This window comes from Loxodonta africana, chromosome 4 (genome assembly GCF_030014295.1).
Source record: "Loxodonta africana isolate mLoxAfr1 chromosome 4, mLoxAfr1.hap2, whole genome shotgun sequence".
Classification (NCBI taxonomy): Eukaryota; Metazoa; Chordata; class Mammalia; order Proboscidea; family Elephantidae; genus Loxodonta; species Loxodonta africana.
The window spans coordinates 17,391,796-17,407,721 of record NC_087345.1 but is presented as its reverse complement, the minus strand read 5'-3'; the positions used below and the strand labels follow the sequence as shown (position 1 = coordinate 17,407,721).

At 45.3% G+C, this 15,926-nt stretch overlaps 1 pseudogene; it reads right to left on the bottom strand.

Annotated features, from left to right (window-relative positions):
• Nucleotides 1-6,045: 6,045 nt before the first annotated feature.
• On the bottom strand, nt 6,046-14,148 carry LOC135231289 (apolipoprotein L3-like; annotated as a pseudogene).
• Nucleotides 14,149-15,926: the final 1,778 nt, after the last annotated feature.

Below are 15,926 nucleotides of genomic sequence, written 5' to 3'. Positions count from 1 at the left end.
AAAGGATGCACCAGTTAGTTCTCTAAATTAAAAATGAATACGCTGAGTTTGCTGAAATTGTTTGAAAATGTCTTCTGTTTCTGAAATCGTACCTCTGGGACACTCTACTAAGGATGTTATTAAAACAAAAGTTTCGATATACGTTGTCTCCAGTAAGTGACACTGTTATCGGTGTAAACTGAATTCATTAGTTAAAAACATTAATCTTGACATACACGGATATATTCCAAGTGTCCACACTGCATTTAATATAGGGAATCACTCTTTTCCTCATAACTTCGTTTAAGTTCAATTGTGGAAAGACAAAAAGTTGAATGTATGGCAGTTATATCAATCATGTGGCGCAGTAGTCAAGAGCTACAGCTGCTAACAAAAGGTCAGCAGTTCGAATCCACCAAGCACTCCCTGTGGGGCAGCTCTCCTCTGCCCTTCCTGTAGAGTCACCAGGACTCCAAAGCAACAGGTCTGGGTTTTTTAGTTTATAGGCATATTCAGTGAGCACGTGGTTTTTTTTTTTCCCTATATGATGATGTTTTGGTTATTTTTGTTGAAATGTAATTTTTTGCCTGTGAATCTAAAACGGAAAGAAAAACTGGGCTTGTGAAACAACAAACAGCTGGGTGGCCAATGTCCCAAAAGATGAAGGCAGCTGTCCCTCTGCACCAGCACAGTTCACAGTGATGGGGAGACCCACAGTGGATGGTGAGACATTGAGAAAAGGGGAAAGTTCTTCAAAAGGCACTATGGCACTTTTCTAGCCAGAAAACCCTAAGTGACATGAAAAGGGAGAAGCACACAGCCCTCCAGTGCCCGGCCCCACCTATCTTTCTAGGGGCTGAAGTGGAACCTGCTCAGAGGCGGCCCAGGGTTGCTGTTGGAGGCCTGGGGTGCACTGGAGAAGCTCTGTCCTGCCAGGGGGATGTGATAGTCCCTAGAAACCTTGACGGCCAAATGAGGCAGCCCAGGGGCACCCACATGCAGCCTGCTGTTCCCGAGCACTCCTTAATTCAGGTGGACGACACATCCCTTCTCAGAGAAAGGTCTTCCCTCCCTCCCCTCCTTCTGGCCTCTGCAGAACACCTGTCTTCTACTGCCTTGTACTCTCAGCATCTGGCAAGGGGCCTGGTTTAAGCTCGGCACTTGGGAAAGGGATAATTGAATAAACAAAAGCTTTGGCAGCTGTGTGAAGTGCCTCCCACTCCAGCAGTCACTGACTCCCTCCTTCCTGCTTCTACAGCACTGGGGAAGCACCTCCACAGGGCAGGCATTGCATTGTTTGATGATTAAGGGAGCTCCTGGAAGTCAATACTTGGAAATCACTAGCGTCTCTATCCCTAGTGCCAGCTCAATGTCGAACACATAGTAGGTGCTCCATAATGGAACTAAACCAAGAGGTTTACTTAAGACACTCTTGTTATATAGTGACCCCACCTGACAGTGTAGAGCTATTCCTAGGGTTTTCTAAGCTGTATCTTTACAGAAGCAGATCATCAGGTCTTTTCTCCCACAGAGCTGCTGGGTAGGCTCGAACCGCCAGCCTTTGGTTAGCAGCTCAGCGCTTAACTACTGTGCCACCAGGGCTCCACAATAGGCACATGGAAAGAAATACAAGGCTAGGTTACTAATGTTGGGGAAAAGAAAGGGACTATAGTGTGGTAGCTGTCCACTTTCGAGTGGTGCCTGCAGAGCCATCCCTAAACCAGGCCCAGGTTTTCTCTTCTTCAGTCAACATAAAGAACTCTCCATGAGGCTATAGGTCCAGACTGGGTGATGGAGGGTAATGTGACAGGAGTGGAGACCATGGGCATTTGGGCCACTTCTTCGTTCAACTGACTTGTGCCTTCAGGTCCGGCTCAGGCCCGATCTCATATATACCACTTCCATTTAATGACGGAGTGCTGCTGCGCACGTCCAAATTTATGACTCTGGGGGTCAGACAACGCCCAGTTCATGATGGCCAGTTCAGGCCAAATAGTGACTTGGTGGCCCAAGGTTAAGCACTGAGTCTCTACTAAGGCCCAGTAACAAGCCAAAAGCTGTTTCTCAAAAGAAGAGTAGTTATCTGCAGAGGATGGCAGGGCTTTGCTCCAGAATCCTAAGGGTCTGGGCTGTGATTCACCAACAGGGTCCTGCCAAAGACTCCAAACAGCATCTCTATCTGCCACTGACACTTCAAGCACCATTGGATCAGCCGGATCATGTGGCCCAAGTGGCAGAGCGGCTTGCACAGCACCCTGAACCGGTTGTAGAGCCTTCTCTTTTGCTGGGCTCCACTCAAAATTAGCGTTAGCAACTTTTCAAGTCTCTTGATAAATAAGCTGGAGTAGCACACCCAAATGAGGAGTATGTTGCCTCTAAAATCCAAAGAGTCCTCGCAGATGTCGTGCCTCCTTTTTAGTTGTGGGAGCAGCCAGATGCAATAACGTATCCTTCCCTTTAGAAGGAATATCTCGACATGCCCCACACCACTGGACCCCTAGAAATTTCCCTGAGGTGGAAGATGCCTGAATTCTTGTGGGATTAATTTCCCATTGTCTACCACAAAAATGTTTTACCAATAAGCCCAGAGTCCTTGACACTTCTTCCTTACTAGGTCCAATCAGCATAATGTCATCTATGTAATGGACCAGTGTGACATCTTGTGGAAGGAAAAAGTGATCAAGGTCCCTTCAGACTAAATTATGACATAGGGCTAGAGTTGATGTAGCCCTGAGACAGGCAAGTGAAGGTACATGGCTGGCCTTGCCAGCTGAAGGCAAACTGCTTTTGATGGTCCTTCAAAACAGGTGAGGAGAAAAAGCCATTAGCCAGATTGATAGCTGCACACCAGGTACCAGGAGATGTGTTAATTTGCTCAAACAATGAAACCACATCTGGAACAACAGCTGCAGTTGGAGTCGCCACCTGGTTAAGTTTTTGATCAGCCGTGGTCATTCTCCAAGATCCATCTGTTTTTTGCACAGGCCAAATAGACCAGTTGAGTGGGGATATGGTGGGAATCACCACCCCTGCATCCTTCGTGTCCTTAACTGTGACAGTAATCTCTGCAATCCCTCCAGGAATGTGGTATTGCTTTGGTTTACTATTTTCCTAGGTCTAATGGCTTCCTCTTGGCTTTTCCTACCATAATAGCCCTTACTCTATTTGTCAGGGATCCAATGTGGGGGCTCTGCCAGTTGCTGAGTGTATCTATTCCGATTATGCTTTCTGGAACTGGGGAAATCACTACAGGATGGATTCACGGACCCACTGGACCTGCTGTGAGATGGACATGAGCCAAGACTCCATTAATAGCCTGACCTCCATATGCACCCACTCTGAGTGGTGGGCCACAGTGATGTTTTGGGTCTCCTAGAATTAGTGTCAGTTCAGGGCCCGTATTCAGTAATCCCCCAAATTCTGATTATTTCCTTTTCACCAGTGAACAGTCACTCTCGTAAAAGGCCATACATCCCTTTGGGGAAGGTGGGGAGAAAGATTAAGAGTCAAAAATTTTGGCCATATATTGGAGTTTTTCCTCAAGTGGACCCAGCCTCCCCTTCATTCAAGGGGTTGTGAGTCTTTAAACTTGATTAGATCTGGGAATTGATTGAGGGACCCTGACTCTGTTCTGGCGATTCAAGTTAGGCTGCTGCTCACCTGACCCAGAATTCATCCCTTTGTACAGATCAAGTAAATATTTAGTAGATTTCCTATCTATTTCACTCTTAGGGACACCATGACTAAGTAGCAAAGGCCATAAGTCCATACGAGTAAGACTACTCTGATTACTGCTTTGACTCCGTGGTCCATTACTGTAACCACACCCACCTTGTCTTTGTCGATTGAGTGCAGCCACTTGGCCCCCTACTACCAAGGAGTCCAATCAGCCCCATTGTAGTTAGGTGTCTTAATTCAGTTAGGGCAGTTCCCACTGTCAAATTTCATTTACATAAAATAGCAATCACAGCTGTCTTCAAGGATGCTGCAGCTCCCTTCACAAATTTCTTCCTCACAGTTGTGGTAAAAGGTGTGTCCTCTGGGCTCCATGTGTGGGTCTGTGGGTCTAACCTGATAAATCCACTCTAGGATGCAATTTCCCTAAGCCTTTGGATACCTTCTACAGTACACCAAGGCAGGTCTGGTACTTCAACTTGATTTAGTGTAGGCCACCTCTTAATCCATGCTTCAGCAACCCAACCAAGTAAACTATTAGATCCTTTCCTAACTTCTCAAGCTGAAACACTGAATGAAGAATCTGTGCTTAGTGGACCCATATCAGTAAGCTCAGACTGATCATCCATCTTTATGTTCCTTTTACCATTACCCAACACACATAATAGCCATCCCCACACATGTTCCCCAGGTTTCTGTTTGTACATATTAGAAAAGTCAAGCAGTTTTTGGAGTGTAGCATACCTCCTCCTGGGTCACACTTTGTACTTCACCTTTTTGGGCTTGCTAGGACTTAAGTCTAGTTATAGGTCTAGAAGCCAGAATCGGCAGTGCGGAATTGTTTTGAGAACATTCAGCATTGTCTTGTAAAACATCAGCCCCAGGCAATGCCCCAGGCAGTGACTCAGGCAAGGGCTCTTTAAGGCAGCTGGGCTGGGGCTAATCTCATTAGATGGGAGTGGAGGGGCTAATGGTTTTTCTGAGAGGGTGATTTAGCAGACAAACATGAAGTAACCTCTTCAGATGGGAGTGGTTCTTCTGGCAGGAGTGATTCAACAGAATTTAGGGGCCCAATGTCTCCAGCTTTCTGATTATCTCTCCATATGTCCCCATCCCAAGTTTCAGAATCAACTTCTTCCCAATCAATGCCCTTATTTTAACTTCAGATGCCTCTCGAGGCTAGCAATTCAGCTGGCATTGTGAATCAACCACTCTTACAATAATGCTCTGGGTTTGGTTTTCAGCAATTTCAGCTCCGTTACCAGAAGAAATAAGGCTTTCTTTCAAAGCACAAGTGGAAGCCTTAAGGTTGTTTATGCAGAACTTGAGCTTTGACTCTGAAGCCCTGAGCTCATCACTTTCGTTCACCAGTTTGTCTAGCGAAAGTAGGACCAACCAACCGGCCTCCTCATACTTCTCATTCTGGCAAAACTGTAAAAAGATATCACACATGTGTTCACCCAGAGCCTCACCTTTCACCAATACCTGATCTACTGGTGGTGATATTTTTCGTAATTGTATCACCACCTCATGCCATGGATTAGCAGGGCCCTCTTTACTGCTGGAAGCAGCATCGTCAACATCTTTAAGACTAACCAGATTGAGTACCAATTTCAAAAACTCAACTTTATGATTTTGTTTCTCTAGAACCACTCTAGGTTTCAAATATCTTAGGCTGGGTTCTCTAGAGAAGCAAAACCAGTAAAGCGTGTAAATATATACATAGAGAGAGATTTATATCAAGGAAACGGCTCATGCGATTGTAGAGGTTGGAATGTCCTAAGTCCTTGGATCATGATACAGGCTTCTCTTGATTCACGTAGCCTCAGGGGTTGGCGAACCCAAGATCTGCATGTCAGAGAGCAGGGCTCCTGCTCTCAGGCCTTGAAGATGGATGAATTCCAATATCTGCCAATAAGCTTATAACTCAAGTCCCAAGAGCCAGGGATCAGACGAACAGGAGGCAGCTGCAAGATCCAAGCTCAAGATCTGCAGATAAGCTGATAGCTCAAGTTCCAAGAGCCAGAGGTCAGACAAAGAGGAGGCAGCTGCAGGATCCAGAGTAAGCAAAAAAGCCAGAACGTCTACTTGTATTTGGATGCAGGCCACACCCTCAAGGAAGCTCCCTTCAACTGATTGGCTGCTCATGGGAGTAATCACATATAAACAGTGAGAATTATGACCCAACCAAGTTGACATACAATCTTAACCATCACAGTAGGCAAGGGGAAGCTTTGATCTACTTGTCTATTCACAAGGTGGGTTTGAGGAGGAAGTCTGGGATTTTGAGAAAAACATACTATGAAATACCACTCACTAGTAAAACTCAGCCCTCCATGACTTCAGGGGCCGACCCAGTAGGTTCCCGGCTCCTCCTCCCATAAGGAGATACTAGGAAGGAAGGTGATCCAGGGTGAAAGCTCTTACTCCTCCACTGACCCCCATGGGGATGAGGAGAAACCCCTTGCAAAGGCCTCGATGAGGATCCTCATTGACAATTCTCCCTAGTGCCATGCCCCTTATGTACTTGGGCCCTGAGACATGGATGATGGCTATGAGGCCCCACTTGGACCAATCAGAATTTTTCCTCAGAGACTGTGAATCCAGAAGTAAAACTCTTCCAGGCAGAACACTGTGGATTTGAGGCCTGGAGGGATGTTTGGCACCTGCTGCTAAGCTCCCTAATAGTTTCCAGACCCCTGACCTTCCCAAAGTCTGTTCTTAAAAGTAGGTGTGCACACGTGTGTGTGTGTGCACATGCACGCATGTGTGCACACATGTATTTGTAATTATTTAGTTCCGTGAGGTTTCTCTCTGGATCATTCTAACAACTACCTGTATTCTTGAATTAACCATAGTGTTGCCTGATTAGGGTCTGTGCCCTGGAACAGTCAAGCCAATGAAACGTACTCCAAGTCAGAAAGAGAAACTTTATTAGGAAGTGACACCAATGGGCTGTCCAACAGTAATGTTGACCGTCTTCCTGGAGTCCTGAAAAGCAATTTCTACATCACAGCTCATATATCATTTTTGCAAAGTTTACATATTGTCTTCAGGTACGTAGCCCACAGATGGTCAGATGAGTATAGATCACAAGACAATTAAAAGAAACTTTTTATCAGACTGAAGATATGCATGCTGGACATCTGGACTCCAATCTTTATAAATCAGAAGTTACAGATGTCTGAACTGTACAAAACAAAGTCATTAATAAAAGCATACAGAAAGGAGAAGACAGGTAAAACAAAACAGAAAACTTATAGAGGCAAAAATAAATAAATAACCAATAATCTCATAGGTTACTTATACTATCATTATGGAGTTAGTTATGTCGAGCTCTCAATCACCCGTTTTGAAAAGGAGAAAACATGTTGCAGAGTATTAGAGTCACAATAGGATGTTTTGTTTTTGTTCTAATATTTGCTTTTGTTTTTGTTTTATTTTCTTATTGTTGCTTTGCTCACACCAAAGGATCTTAACAGAGAAATTGGCACCAAAGAGTTGGCTGCAGACAACAGAACCTCAAGAGGATTTGTACACTAGGAATTGATTTTCTGTTGGAGGTGCAGGGCAAGGCAGTGGTTAAACCCCTTTCCTCAGCTTTCTGGGTAGCAGGGGCTGTTAAGCAGTGAAAAGGGAATAAGGAATGCTGGGATGGGAGTAGGATGGTTCCTTCTAAGGCTGCTGACAAATGCTTGGCTGAAATCCTCAAAATTCCCCTCAAGACATGAAATAAATTCTGGCTGTTTAGGTTTTCAGCTGAAAGACTCTCCTATAAAAACCAGATTTAGAGATCGATGAACTCAGCCTTCACTAGATCTGTTAAGTGAAAATTAGGGCACTGATGGGGAAGGATTATTCATTTCCTATTGCAGCTATAACAAATTACCACAAACTTTGTTTTTTTTTTTTTGTTGTTGTTGTAGCTGTTACCAAAAAACCCCAAACTCGTTGCTGTCGAGTCGATTCTGACTCATAGTGACCCTATAGGACAGGGTATAACTGCCCCATAGTTGTAGTTAGCTGCCACTAAGCTGGCCCCAACTCACAGCAATCCCATAAACAATGAAACAAAACGCTGCCCGGTCCTGCACCATACCCATGACTGGTTAGGAATGTGACCACTGTGATCCACAGGGTTTTCATTGGCTGATTCACTGAAGCAGAGTGCCAGGCCTTTCTTCCTAGTCTGTCTTAGCCTGTCTTCCTAGTCTGTGTGGAAGCTCCACTGAAACCTGTTCAGCATTGTAGCAACACACAAGCCTTTACTGATACGGGGCGGTGACTGCACATGAGATGCACTGGCTGGGAATCCAACCCAGGTCTCGCACATGGAAGGGGAGAATTCTGCCACTCAACCACCAATGCCTTATTCCACAAACTTAGTGGCTTAAGACAACATAAATTTATCCTTTTATACTCCTAGAGGCCAAAAGTCCTAAAATTAAGGTATTTGCAGGACTGTGTTCCTTCTGGAGTTTGTATGGGGAGAATGCCTTTTCTTGCCCTTTCCAGCTTCTAGAGGCCACCATATTCTTTGGCTTGTGGTACTTTCCTCCATCTTCAAAGCCTCTGCTTCCATCACCACATTTCCCTTTCTTTACTCTGACCTTCCCATTTCCTTCTTACAAGGACCCTGTGATTACATTGGATTCATCTGGATAATTCCTAAGAGTCTCTCCATCTCAAAATTCTTAGTTTAGTCTCTTTTTCCATGTAAGATAACATAACTACAGGTTCTGAGGATTCAGACCTGGGCATCTTTGGGGAACCATTATTCAGTATAGAATTGCACCACAAGGGCAAAATATGTGCAAAATATCAAGACAGGAGCCTAATGGAACAAAAGTAAAATTGACATCATGCTGAGGACCTTTCACTCTATGACATAATTTTAGGACTGTGATGGTTAAGATTGTGTGTCATCTTGGCTAGGCCATGGTTCTCAGTGTTTTGGCAAGTGTATAATGTTGTGATCGCTTCCATGTTGAGATCTGATATGTCATCGCCCACATGATGAGATCTGCCTCAAGTATCCAATTAGCTGAAAGGGATTTTCCTTGGTTTTTTATATGGTCTGCATCAAATATAAGTAGACATTCTGGCAATATTCAGGGTCTTTTTGCTCAAGCTGCGTCCTATAGCTGGCTCCTGTTTGTCTGAACTCCAGTTCTTGGGACTTGCCCTACCAACTTACTTGTGGTCTTGCAGGGCAGTCTTGGCATTCATTCTGCAGTCTTCCCAGCCTGTGAGCAAAAGCCCTGTTCTCTGACCTGCCATTCTTGGGTTCCCCAGCCCCTGCAGCTACGTAAATCAGGAGAAACCTCTATCCTGACCCACAGACTTGGGTTGTTCCAGCCTTTACAATCGAGTGAGCCATTTCCTTGATATAATTCTCTCTCTCTCTATATATATATATATATTTATACGCTTTACTGATTTTGCTTCTCTAGAGCACCCAGTCTAACACAAGGATTTAGTTGAAGGGGAATATTTGGATTTGACTTGAGTTGGGAAAGTTATGAGCACATTTGCTATTGTAAATGGGGCAGTTGAATCTAAGACAGGTTAAGGAGACTCATTTTTGTTTCTACGAGAAGAATGGTGCATAGCAGCATATAGTAAGTACAAATTCAGGTGGCTACTTGAACTGAGACTTTCCCCTCAGGGTTTATGTTCCTATTATCCATTCCTCTTCCTGGTCCTTGGCCTGGCTGATTGGCCCAAGAATATAATCAACTGACCCAAGCTATTCTATCTCCTGGGAATTTGAAATTTTAATCAAATACACTAAGATTCAAGGTGGATTCAATGTGTTTGAACGTAGGCCAAATTATGGCAGGGCACTTGAGAGGCAGACTGTATGTTCCTGATGTTGGATCTGCCCTGGTTCCTGTCCTTCCCCAGTTGTGTAGATTTAGTGCTTCCTTCCACTCTCTGCAATATCCTTGCTCCATTCCAATATATTCCATTTTTTGCCTGTGTTAGCCAGACTCACTCTCTGTTGCTTGCGGACAAAAGAATCTCAGCTGATGGAAGAATTGCAGTAGAATAGTGTCAAATACACTTTCAGCAGCATGAAATTCAACTCTAGAGATTCAGAGGGGGAAAGGATTCATGGATTACTAAACAACTCAGTTACTAATTGCTCAGTGCCTGAAACTCTCAAGGCCCAGGTAAAATCTATGAAAGGATGTTGCTTATCAAAGGATTGATGAAGAATTGACAAAGAAGTAAGGCACATTTTTCAGGTGATCAGGCAAGTGGATGGCCATGGCTATGTTGACTTCTTCAGGAAGAAATTAAAGAAATTTTCGAAGGCTTCAGGGAAACATCTACTGATAGAGAGCTAGAGGGACTGAGAAAAGTCCTCCAAAGGATTCCACAGACAAAAGGGAATAAACGATTACTGAAATGGCAAATTTCTGTTACAATTATATTTACCACAATCGAAACAGGACAAAATAAGGCACCAAATGCACTTTATGAGTGGCTTAGATTCTCCAGGACGATTTTGCATGGCTTGTGTCTCTTTTGTCCTGCCCTGGGCTCCAGAAATGGGAATCGACTCAGCACCCACATGCTCCACAACATAGAAATACAGAGCATTAATGCCCGTTGGAGGTGGGAGCAGTGGTTAAATGCTTCCTCTTTCCTCGCTGGAGAGGACAATTCTGAGGACATCCTCAGAAGGTCCTGACAGACTCAGGCACCAATCGCCCACAAAATCCCACTGCTGTCCAGTCAATTTCAACTCACAGCAAACCTACCGACAGAGTAGAACTGTCCCATAGGGTTTCCAAGGCTGTAAATCTTTATGGAAGCAAGGGAATTGCCACATCTCTGTCCCACAGAGAGGCTAGTGGGTTCAAATCACGAACCTTTTGGTTAGCAGCCAAGTGCTTTAACCACTGTGCCACCAGAGCTCCTCAATCACCCACATGGGTAACCAAATCAAGAACATATCCTTGCAGTAACATCCCTTTTTTCTTGCTTCGCTTCCTCAACCTCTCACTCCTGCATCCAGGGATCACTTCCCAAATAAACCAGCCTTACCTCTGGCTCTGCCTTCTAGGAAACACAGACTACAACTGGCTACTTTAGGCTCAGGAAGTCTTATGGGTTTCTGTGAAAAGGCTAATGGGAAACCATTGAAGAGGTGGAGAGAGGTGCTTGATGAGATCTGCATTCTTTAAGGGTCATTCTGACCCAGTGTGGACAATGAGTATCAGGCAGGGATGGTGACATTGTGTAATCACAGGAATACTATTCTAGAAGCTCTTAAAGGGTCTAGGTGAAATGTAAGCATAGCCTGGTTGAGGATATTTGCTGTCTGGCTGTCTTTCTCTGTCCTTCCATCTCTGACCCTACCTCACACGTGCACACAGACCCTTCTGATTCCTCTGTAGACTCACGTGCTGTGTGCCCTGACTGCTGGACTAAAAACAAGCCTGTGTTCAGCCCAAGTCAGACATGCACAAGTCTCTCCAGTGTCCCACAGTGAGGCCTGCTGAATGCCAGGACCTGAAGAAAATGACTGGGTGGGAGACTGGGAGCCCACGGTGCTAACAGGAGCAGCATGGGGTGCTTGCTCCCTGAGTTCCTAGAAGGCAGGCTCGTGGGGAAGGGAAGCCAGGCAACCAGAGCCCAAGTGAGGCAATCAGTCAAACACGAAAGAGCTCAGGGCATCCATGAATAATTATTGAACCAAAGTCTGTAGAAGCCAAGATGGGGAGAGCAGGAAGGGTCTGAGACAGTGTCTTCTCCAACCCTGCTGCTCCCAACTGATGAAGAAATTGAGGCTCTGAGAGGCTGTTTATCTTGATTGCAAGCTGGTTGATCTCCATGACATACTACAAGGCTCCTTGGCATGTTCATGGCACCTACTTTCACATTCTTTTCAAATCAACCGCTATTCCAACATAGCATTTTGAATTTCTTTGTAACTTTATTGGTCCTTTCAGTACACTCTTGCCCCAAAAAGGGCTGGTGACTTGCCAAATGCTCCACTCACTCTGTTGTCACTACCACCACCATCATCATTATCATCATCATGATCAAAAAGTCCCTGCCTGACTGAGATAAACCTGCTGAAAGACAAGGGGAGTTGATACTGGAAAGATAGGGCTAGAGACCACCACCTGGGAGCCTTCACACTTGCTAGGACATGAAACCATCAGGAGGGTCAATAATAAACCACTGCTACCTCTCCTATATTCCAACAATTCTAACTCTGGCTTTCTCCCATTTCCAACTCTTTAATTTTCTCATTGTTTGTTCCTGCACGTCTCCCTCTCCACTCAGGCGCCCAATGTTTTCTTTAGTCCAAAATACACTGTTTCTTCCCATTCGCCTCACTGTCTAGTCCCCTCTCCTCTCTTATTTCAGCTGTAGCTTACTTGCCTTAACTTCTTTTTAAATGTTTATTATTTCTGTTGTTGAGAATATACACAGCAGACCATACACCAGTCCAACAGTTTCTACACGTAGAATTCAATGACATTGATTATATTCTTCGAGTTGTGCACCCATCCTCACCTCCCTTTTCCGAGTTGTTCCTCCCCCACTGACATAAATTCACTGCCCCCTAAAGTTCCTATCTAATCATTTGAGTTACGACTGTCAGTCTGATCCCATGTAGATAGATCTTAAAAGAGCACAATGCTTAAGGCAGACAACCTTTACTAGTTAAGCTAAACTATTGGATGGTTTTAATGAGACTTGAGGGGATATTTTTGCTTTAAGGTTTAAAGATCATCTAAGGGCAGTAATTCTGAGGGTTCATTCAGCCTCCATGGCTCCATTTCCTGCCTTGTCTCGAACCCACTTTCCATCTGCATTAACACTTCTCTTGCTGTACTCAGACACAGAAAGGCCAAATTCCTCAATACTCAGTTGCATAAACTATCTCTCCCTCTTTTTCTTTTGAATAAAATGCTTCCACACTGGTGACAGCTTCCGCTGCTCCCAACACTGTTAGGGGGCATTGAGTCAGCCCCTACTACAGATTCTTATGGATCTGGGTGAGTTTCTCTAACTTCCTCTCCAGATCCTGAGCCTGCTTCCTCAGCTCTTCAGCTGACTCCACCTTCACCCCCTCGTTTAACTGCTTTGACTCTTGCACAAGGCTGACCACATCCACCAGAAGGGAGACACCTGTGGTGGTCATACCTATGACCCGGGCTCCTTCAGTCATTGCCACAGCTGTTCCTACAAAGATTTTTCACACCTGCTTACCCTTCTTGATCAAGGGGCAAACGGCTTTCATGACACAGATGGGAATGGCTACTGTGAATTCGAATACATTGGTTTTCTGCTTCCTGGTGTATGACAAGACTTTGTTGCAAATCTTTCTGATAGAAACATGTGGTGGAAGCACAGCCTTCACACCACCTACACAATCACCAGTTGACACCAGTTTGCTGGCTTTGGCTTCTGCTGACAACCTGGTTGAGTGGTCCACAATGCTGGTGGAAATACCGCTGATAGCAGCCGATGCTCCCAGCCCCACTCCAGTTGCCCAGACTGCCAGACTGGCCCCTGCTGTTACAGGTGCCAGAGCCAAGCCAAGGATAGTCAGGACACCAGAGACAATGCAGGTGGAATTGGCCATCACGTGGGAGATGGTGCAATCCCTGTGTATCTTGTCGACCTTGTCTGCTAGGCAGTGAAGCTCTCTTATACACTCCTCAAGCTCCATTTTCACCTGAGAAAATTCACCCAAAAACTTGTCTCTATTCTGCTGTTCTTTTTGAAGCGTGTCTTTGTCTTCCATGGCTGTGTGTATTCTGAGCTTGTTCAGAGCTTCATGTAGTACATCTGCCTCATCCCTGTAACAACGAAGATCAAGTAATTAAGAAAGACAGTTTGCTTAGCTGTAAAATGGGTTTGATAAGATCTACCCTCACTAAATCATAGAGCTTTTACTATAAATCAAACTGAAAAGAATTCTACAAATGCAAAGAATTTTTCTTTCAAAGTTAACACATGTTTTGTACATCACAGATGCTCCATAGTACGTATTCAATAAGGGAACAAATAAGTAGAAATCATCTTAAGATGCTGCTTCATTGTAGGCAAAGATGTTTTTTCCACTCTAGGGCAGGTCAACACCTTTGTGAAAGGGTCAGTCCCAGCACTGCCTGCAGCCTTTCCTGTAACCCGTCAATAGACCTTGTGATTAGGACCAGCTGTGTTGGCCTGGCTTTTTGGATGAGATGAGAGTGTGGGCTGACACCTTTTCTGGGTCATTTTGATCCACACACATCCCATAGCAGATAATGGCCTATTAACACATTGGTCCCCTCCTGCCCTGAACTCATGTTAAAATTCCCAGGAACAGCTTAGCTAAGTGTATAGGTTATATGGCACCTGGCAACCCCATTGCTTCCTTGGGAAGAAACGGGATCGTTCTCTTGCATCACAAGAGGGCTGCGTGCAGACCATCATCTCCTTGTGTCAGCTGAGGGTTGAGACCCACTGGTCATGGAGCATCGATGCCCACTATGGAAGCTGACACTGCTCCGCCTCTTCTCCGTGTGAGTGAAGTGTTATTCCATCCTGTGTGTGAGGCATGTCTCTCTTGGAAACCCCAACACCTGTATTGCCCCAATTGACTGGGAAGCAGGAGCCCAAGCTATGAACCCTGTCTCCATTCTGACTCTGCACCCCAACTTTATCGACTCCTGAGCCAGAAGCCAGCACCCCCAACCTTCAGGGCCTTACTCTCAGATGCCGCTAGCCTAACTCACACCTTACCTGATGGTGGCTTAACACATGTGCACTCCAAGGCAAGGAGCAATTTTATAGAACCTCTTAAACACGCCAGAAACTTGAAGAGCCAAATACATGGATTGTTTAGCCTGCAAAGACCTGCATTTGGACAAAGAGGAGGAGGAAGTATTTTCCTCTCTGCTGGGGACTTGAGAGAACGAGTAGAGGCAAGCCCCTCAAACTACAAAAATTTGGTAACCAACCACTCTGACTTTGGAAGTCATCACAAAAACATACTGCCTCCCTGCTGGTCAGGGGCTACCTTATGTCAAATAGAACCAAATCCATTTTCATTGAGCCAATTCCGACACATAACAACCCTATAGGACAGACTAGAGCTGTCCCATAGGATTTCCAAAGCTGTAATCTTTACAAAAACAGACAGCCACATCTTTCTCCCATGGAGCAGCTGATGAGTGTGAACTGCCAACCTTTTTGTTAGCAGGCAAGCACTTAACAATAGTGTCAACAGGTCTCCTTACATCCAATAGAAGAGGGTCCCAAATGGCAGTCGAGAACCCCTCAGCTCCCAGAAGAGTGTGAAGGAAACAACCACCCACAGCCCTCGAAGTCAAATCAGGGAGGGGAGAAATGTTCCCTCCCACTCAACTGTCCTCTGCCAGGCCCACAGCCTCCTTAAGTTTGTGCCCTAGACACCTCACTCACATTGCCCTGGACCCGCCCTGCTGCCCAAGCCTTCTTACCCCTCCTACACCCCCGGCTTTGACCCTGTGTCCAGGCCTCCCTGGGCCTTTGGACAGGATGAACCGAGGTTCCCCAACTTTGACCTGCCATTCACTCCAAGCCTTCACCAAAATCCTATAAGACTGATTCCTATTCCCATTGCACAGTAACAAATCCAAGTCTCTAAGATACAACATAACTTGTCCAGAGCTACAGAGCTGGGTGGGGCCAGAGTCAGGATCCCACCCTGCTCTGTCCAACTCTGCCCCAGCCTCTCTGCCTTGTGGCCCAGGAGAAGGATCCTGTAGTGTCTTTATAATGGCTTGGATGGGGAGAAACAGAAGTCTAGCCTGACCTCCCAGGAACACAAGTTGATCATGTCAGAATTTTTCTCAGTTGCCCCAGAGGAAGTCATGCTTGACTCTTTCATTGTGGAAGAAGATCGTAGGGACCTGTCTCTTCCCAGCAACTTTGTAATTGAGCATGTACTATGTGTGAGTCATTATCCTGAGCACTTTACATGTATTATCTTATTCTCCTCACAATCAAGCTCAGCAGATAAAGAAATTGGTGGATAGTGGTGAAGTCTCTTGCCCAATGTCACACAACACTCAGATGGCGGAAATGATCCAGCTCCACGCAGGTTTCATCTCTTCTCAAGCCGAGACCCTTCACTGCCAGTGAATACCAAACCAAACCAAGGCTGTTGCCGTCGAGTTGATTCTGACCTATAGCAACCCTACAGGACAGAGTAGAACTGCCCCATAGGGTTTCCAAAGAGCAGCTGGTGGATTTGAACTGCCAACAGAACTTTT